Source organism: Galeopterus variegatus, unplaced genomic scaffold (genome assembly GCF_000696425.1).
Source record: "Galeopterus variegatus unplaced genomic scaffold, G_variegatus-3.0.2 Scaffold8263, whole genome shotgun sequence".
Lineage (NCBI taxonomy): Eukaryota > Metazoa > Chordata > Mammalia > Dermoptera > Cynocephalidae > Galeopterus > Galeopterus variegatus.
The window spans coordinates 61778-69943 of NW_007734374.1; the positions used below are offsets into that span (position 1 = coordinate 61778).

General features: G+C 33.9%; 1 pseudogene; it reads right to left on the reverse strand.

Moving 5' to 3' along the window:
- Positions 1–1032: 1032 nt before the first annotated feature.
- Positions 1033–2351, reverse strand: LOC103608297 (annotated as a pseudogene).
- Between the last annotated feature and the right edge of the window lie 5815 nt (positions 2352–8166).

Consider the following 8166-nt stretch of genomic DNA (forward strand, 5'->3'; position numbering starts at 1 on the left):
GAAAAATATCTGTGGAAAGTGGTGTGGCTTCAGGTTAGATTACAATTTATTAGATAGGACACCAAAGAAATGATTCAGAAAAGAAAAATGGGATACATATTTGACTTTATCAAAATGGAAAACTCCTGTTCTTGACACTCTTAAGAAAATGAAAATACAAGTAACCAACAGTGAAATGGTTTACAAACCACCTATCTGATAAAGCAACTCTATCCACAGTATATAAAGAACCCTGAAAACTCGAATATAAGCAGCTCAATTAAAAAAAAAGGTAAAAGTTTTGAATAGGCATTTCACGAAAGACATTCTAAGGATGGCAAATAAACACATGAAAAGATGTTCAACATTATTAGTTGTTAAGAAAATAAAAATTAAAATCCCCCAAAATACTACTTTAAAGCTATTTTTTTCTAATCATTTCACTGTTTGTACTGTAGTCACATTTAAATTGGCAGAACCGCTGCCATGCAGACAAGACAGAGACCTATCATGCAAGGAGAAATAAGTGAAGATATTCATAATGCTCAGTAATGCAAGGATGGCTGCAGCACCAATGTTTCATACAAGTGGGTAGAAATGAAGGCAACTCCACTGTAGTAGGCCTGAGAGCACTAATGTTTCCCAACGGGTATTTCCTACTATACTTGCCGATCAGATCACACGTTATGCAGATGCAAATGAAGTACAGTGACACTTCTGCAGAATAAATGATATAAGTTCCTGGGCAGGTTTTATAAATCTCTTTCATCTGTGATTCTGATTCTGTGAAAGTAATCCCATAAAGGGACATCCAGGTAAAGTTTACAACCAGTGATTTTTTTTTTTTTTTTTTTTTTAATGGCAGCTGGCTGGTATAAGGAATCAAACCTGTGATCTCGGTGTTAGCGCCACACTCTCATCAAGTGAGCCAACAGACCAGCCCCCAGTGAAATTCTGAGGCCAAAAAATAAATTTCCACATGTACCAAACCTACACACCATGAATTAAAATGCAGCCAATGTTTGGGTCCTGAAAGAACCAGAGCAAGAAAGGTTATTCAAACAGAAGATCCTCGTCCTTCTTTTCAGCCAGGAGATCAGCTAGCCCCATCACCTCTCCAGCTGCTCTCTGTTGCTCCACGTCCTTCTCAAATTTTTCCTTGAGAATCTTTTCCTTCTCCTGTATTTTCGTCAGTCTATAGAACTCTTCTTGCTCTGTCTCATCCAGCTCTGTAATGATATAAGCAAGGCTATGTTCAATCTGAGTAATGATGACACATTCAATGGCATTTACATGCCTGTTGGTTATCTTAATACTTCATCCAAAGTAACAAAGGAAGTCAGCAGCAAAGCTAGTTCTGTTAAGCAGTTAGTTAGTCATCAGCCAGTAGAGGGAAATGGAAAATTAAAACTTCTCCATTATTACACCCAGGTCTGTCCCTTTTGGGTAACTTAGTGGAAACTCCACACAAAATCTACCCCTTCTGTGAGCAACTTGTGGAAGAAAAAGCCACAATTTGACTACAAAGGCCTGTTAGAGACTTTCCAGGTATAAGGACATGTGCAGAAGGGACAATTTAAGACCTTAGGTGACATTTAAACATGCTAATGCTCATTTGGGGCTTATATATATATGCAATCCATAAATACATATCATTATAACAGACTGAATTACGGGTAAGGACATGCACAGTGGGAAAAATGTTATATAACCCTGACTTGCCAATCAAAATGTCAAACAAGTTACCTAATGCATATGCGATATCAGTAAAATAAAAACCCCAAACTTGTGTGTAAGGGTCCACTTCTTCCTTGAAGTGTATCTTCCTTTGTGCTCATTAAAGCTTTGCTGTGCTTTTGACTCAGGTCTCTGATTCTTCACGGACTTGGGGAAATGACTGAGGTAAATGGGACCCTTGTCCCCAGTAACAGTTCCACCAATACCTCCGCTGCTTTGGTATAATTCCTGTTCAGTTTAGCCCATTGTTCTCCACCTCTGTCTGTACCAGTCAATTCATAACTGTCAGTTCCTTCGTGGTAATGTTCAAATACTGGCAAAGTAACATCTGCTACATTATACTTTTTCGCTGGAATCTTCACTTGGGCTTTATTTACATTTTGGATAACTGTGGTGCTGAAGACCCTTGCTGTGAACTTGGCCTCAGCTAGTGAGAAGTCAGCTTCTGTCATCACTTCACCTACTAACGTTTTAGTCTCTATTATCTTCTTTAGAATCTCTCAAAATCAAAGAGTTAAGGCATCAGATATTTTTCTTGAGGAGGTTTTGACCTGTCCGTGCTCCTTTCAAATGAACCTTCATGATGGTCTGTGTCATTCGCAAGGGAAGATTTCAATTTGGTCTTTGCCCAACATTCTGACAATCGCTGTTCTGCACGGGTCCCTGGCCGGACAACCATGGTTGCAACAGATCCAGTACCAGCTGCCACAGTACCTTCCTCTATGGGAGTCAGTTGCTTATGTCACTTGACCCGTTACATTGCTAAGAGGCAGCAGGATCCAAACCTATTAAAATAGCTAAAACTTACAGACTATATCTCTACATATTATATATTTAACTATTTATTTATATATTATATTATGTAATATATGCATAAACGTGTATGTACTAAGTATGCACACATTAATAGTGCAATACACATATCTATAAAAAATCCAAGTGCTAGTTAGGATGACTGAAGTGACTAGAACTCTCATACATTACTATTGTGAGTGGAGAATGTCACAGGCTCTTTGGAAAACAGTTTGGCAGTTTTTATCAAGTTAAACATACACTTATCATATGTCCCAGCTATCCCAGGGTAAAAAAAGAAAAAAAAATTATGTCCATACAAAAACCTTTATGCACTTTCTAATAATGGTGTTATTTATAATTGCCCAAGATAGGAAGCGACCCAAATTTCCTTCAATTTGTGAGGTAATAAACTGTCAGGGCCAGCTGGTTAGCTCTGTTGGTTAGAGGTCAAGGGGGTTGGATCTCCATACGGGCCAGCTGCCCCCAAAATAAAATAAATAAATAACTGTGGTATCTTCATATAATGGAATACAACTTAGCAATGAAAAGAAACAGACTTTGACTCAAACAACAACATGGATAAATTTCAAATGTAGTAAACTAAGGAAAACTCACAAAGCCACGTATTGTATGATTCTATGACACACTGGAAAAGGGAAAATTACAGAGAAAGAAGACAGGTCCCTGGTGACCACTGGCAGTGTGGGAGCATGAGGTACTGCAAGAAGCACATGAGAATCTTTGTGGGTGATGAAATGTATATTCTGGGGGTAGTAACATTACATGTTGTCAAAATTTAAAGGAGTGTACACTAAAAAGACTAAATTGTATAACTGGAAATGCTGGTGGTTAGTCCTGTTAGCTAGTCATCCAGATATTTGGTGCGGGAGTGTTAGCTCACTTGGGAGATCATGGTGCTGATAACACCAAAGTCGAGGGTTTGGATTCCCTTTCTGGCCAGCCACCAAACCAAACCAAACAAAACAGATATTCAATGCCTGACCTAGGCTTTTTGATAAGCACTGACAGTAATGATAGGTAACTTCAATTTTGGAGTCACTGGCAATATATAAAGTGTGAAAAAAATAATAAAATGTATATTTTGTGAACACCTAGTTAAATCATGTTAATTTTGTTAAATTCCCTTTTTCATTTATTTGCGTTTGATTATGTGATTATAATACAATAGAAAAATATTTATTTTTGCTAGAATTTTAAATTGATAAATAGAAATGATAGGAAGGAAAGGTTATTATTTTATCTTCTTAACTTTTTCTTGTAATATATTAGGTCCTTACATTTTGCCTATATACTATATTTACTTATATATTATACAGAATATCTATCTGTACATATTATATATTTTTTATTCCCAAAGTCATCCATTGCCAACAAATCAATGTTAAGAAACACCTCAAATTTATAAACTATTACAGTTAATGCATATGTTTTAGTCCATCAATGTCATAATTCCAATGATGAATTAAATTACTTACCTGAAAGTTATTTTAATGATTCTATTTCTTCAAACAACTGATATTATAACACTAGACAGTGTATGAGTACCAGAAGAGATAAATTGGTTTTTAAAAGGCTGCTACTGTCAATAATGAAATAGAAAAGATAATCTACTAAAACAATTAATGATTCTATTTCTTCAAACAACTGATATTATAACACTAGACAGTGTATGAGTACCAGAGAGATAAATTGGTTTTTAAAAGGCTGCTACTGACAATAATGAAATAGAAAAGATAATCTACTAAAACACCGTAGCTTCTCCTTTGAAATTATTCTATTATCTTTTTTAAAAGATGGCTAACTTTAACATTTTAAGTCAAGAAGGTATTTTTGAATATAAACTTTGCATCATAATTTTAACTTTTTCTTTCTTTTTACTAATTCTTTAAGGCTAAATCCTCATTTAATATTTATGATAGCAAAAATATAAATTAATTTGAAAAAAATCCAGTGTCATTTTTAGCTAAGATGATAATTTACTTGAGTTTAATAAAGTTGTTTAAAGTGCTGAAACTTTTATTAAGCATATCATTTAAAGAATTCAAACAAATCTTTAAACTGCTAAGCTTATGAGATTTCGAAAATTAACTTTGTAATTACTGTGTGTCACAAAACACAGTGCTGATAGGCATTTTCCAACAGAATGAAGCTCAATTTAAGAAATGAACACTATGCACAGCAGAAAATCAGTAGATAATTTTGGCATCACCAAACTTCTAAGAGTTCATCAAAAAACAAATATTCAAAATTTTTGTGCACAATTTATACAATTTTTTCGTTATCTGATTGAATATCCCAATAAAATATTTTTAATAGTTAAATCAAATTATTAAAATAATGTGTGCTTTGAAAGACAATAAAAGTTCAACTTCCTTTTTGAGATTTACTTTAGCCGCCACGCTTCCCAAGCGGCGCACTTATCCAGTGCGCCACCGGGCCGGCCCAGATTTACTTTATTTTTAATTGAATTATGACACTAAAAATATCTCTGAACACATTTTTGTATGTATTGTTAGTGCATTACAATTTATTTATTTGGTGATAATACAAATAAACAATTGCAGTTCAATAAGACCTTGCTTAATTCTGTTTATTTAACCTTTGAATAAACTTGAAGCAAGTTAAAATATATTAACATTTTAAAACTGTATACTTTATTTTGTGACTTTAATACATTTTTTTATTAAACATTTTTCCTATATCACTATCTTCAAAATGTCATAATAAAAGAGCTATTTTCCTATTTATAATCCTGATTTTTCATCTTAAAACCTTGCATATTAAAATGGGACCCTAATGTTATAACATGAAAATTATATAGATTTCAAAAATTAGTAATAAAATGCAGTTTAAATTGGATTATTGAAGTAAAATAATGTAATTTAAGATCATTTTGGAGAATCCTAATTTACTTTTTCTTGTTTTACTTTAAATGTTTTGAAAAAACTAAAGAAAAATTCTCCTTTACATATTTTCATTATCCATTTTCCTTCTAATTATCAAGTTAGACTTTATATTTTAGTAATGATTATTAAAATAGGTAATATCTTTAAAACAACATTAGATTAAAGTTTTTGATATGGGCTTTGTTGGTGTTTTATGTGATCCTGAAAAAATGTAGTAAGGTATCATGAGGATTTAGATGAGGTACAGATATATAGTTTTAAAGAGAACAGCACAAATAATGTTATTCTATCCTGACCCACATCAGAAAAGTGCAAGTGCACCCACATCCTCCACTGAAAGCTCAGGTTATTTTTGGAATAGAGTAATATTCCTGTCTAATTCAAGAAGACTTACCAATTCCTAAATCAAACTTTAAATTCCTCAGGCCTTTTCTTTCACTTCTTAGTATTTACAGAAGTAAACTTTCTTAGTTGGTGTAATAATGATTAAAAGTATATAGTTCAACATTGAGATGGCATAGGATTTAGAGTTGGGATGTAATGTGATTTTTCACTAAAAAAAAAATTCTCATTTCTTTTGGTAATAAAATGCAGTTTAAATTGGATTATTGAAGTAAAATAATGTAATTTAAGATCATTTTGAAGAATCCTAATTTACTTTTTCTTGTTTTACTTTAAATGTTTTGAAAAAACTAAAGAAAAAATTCTCCTTTACATATTTTCATTATCCATTTTCCTCCTAATTATCAAGTTAGACTTTATATTTTAGTAATGATTATTAAAATAGGTAATATCTTTAAAACAACATTAGATTAAAGTTTTTGATATGGGCTTTGTTGGTGTTTTATGTGATCCTGAAAAAATGTAGTAAGGTATCATGAGGATTTAGATGAGGTACAGATATATAGTTTTAAAGAGAACAGCACAAGTAATGTTATTCTATCCTGACCCACATCAGAAAAGCGCAAGTGCACCCACATCCTCCACTGAAAGCTCAGGTTATTTTTGGAATAGAGAAATATTCCTGTCTAATTCAAGAAGAGTTACCAATTCCTAAATCAAACTTTAAATTCCTCAGGCCTTTTCTTTCACTTCTTAGTATTTACAGAAGTAAACTTTCTTAGTTGGTGTAATAATGATTAAAACTATATAGTTCAACATTGAGATGGCATAGGATTTAGAGTTGGGATGTAATGTGATTTTTCACTAAAAAAAAAATTCTCATTTCTTTTCTAAAAGTGATTGTAGATATATGGTATTATTCTCAAATCCACAACCTGCAGATGCAAAGTAAAGCATTTAAAGAAATGTATAAAAGAGGCAAGGGGGAGAAAGGTGACGTTGTTTATGTTATATTTGCAATCATACTATGTTCTCAATGTGTATCCTTCCTATTTCACAAAATGAAATTCATTTTGATACTGAAGCAGGATGTTTTCTACCAGGCAATAATTACCTTTAGGATTGTTGTCTTAAAAACACTGTTACACAACCAATAGAAAGAGCTGTAGAATTAACTAGTTTAAAAACATTTTTCTTCTTTCTAATTTTCTTTTATTTTTTGGATAAGGCCTAACAGATGCAAAGTTGCAAAGAAATGTTCTTGAAATAGAAATATGCAAAATTCTGTGATTGAAACAGTAATTCATCTACTTAGAGAAATTCTTTTATTTTTTTATTTTTTATTTTTTTTTGAGACCGGCCGCACCGCGCTCAGCCAGTGAGTGCACCGGCCATCCCTATATAGGATCCGAACCTGCGGCGGGAGCGCTGCTGTGCTCCCAGCGCCGCACCCTCCCGAGTGCGCCACGGGCTAGGCCCTAGAGAAATTATTTTATTAGTTTGTCATTCTGGGTGAGTCTCTTCAGAGCTGCCATTAGTTGCACCAGGAGTCAGGAAGACTTTTACAAAATCAGAAAACGTGTGTTAAGGAATAGGATTTATTGGATAAATCAATGTGTTGGTTAAATAATAGGATTTATTGGAGAAAACTCACAAAGGCAAAATCAGCAAGATGAAGAATCATGCAGTTCCTCGGTCTCCACATCATCCAATGGAGTGGTGTGCAGGGCCAGGGTCTAAGCTGCACGTGGCCGTGGTTAGATTTCGGTGGAGGCACCCCACATACCTCTCTGTGTCTCCTCAGACTGTGAAAAAATGGCCTACATGGTTGCTTGGTGGCCATTAGTCTGGAGTGTCTGCTGTTTACAGGAACTGCCTGGGAGCTCTGGCTAAAGTGCATCTAAGGAACTGGAACCTGTGGTGCCTGTGAAGTGCCACAGCTCTGCCCACCCTAGCATTCCTGCTTGGCAGTGGGAGTGAGCCACAGCTGGGAAACTGTAGAATTGACTCTCATTCAGGGTTATTCTCAGGAAATTTTGCTCTTGGCACAATTAATGGTTTTTGTTTGTTTGTTTGTTTATTTGACTAATTAATGCAAGGAACCTATAGCAAATTGAGACTCCAAGAGCCTCTTGCTATGACTGCATAAATTTTAGTGAAGACAATATTAATTTATGTGTAGCATCACTATAGTTTTATTCACACTACAACTCAGATGGGAAAATAAGTTAGAAATTTTAGTATCTTTATTACATTTGACCTGCCTCTTGAGCCATACACTATCATGATTTGTGGACAAAAAACAAGAACAAATCCATTCCTAATCTGGGATTAAAAATTATTTTGATATAATAATTCATTCTATTTAGGTTTAAATAAGTATATT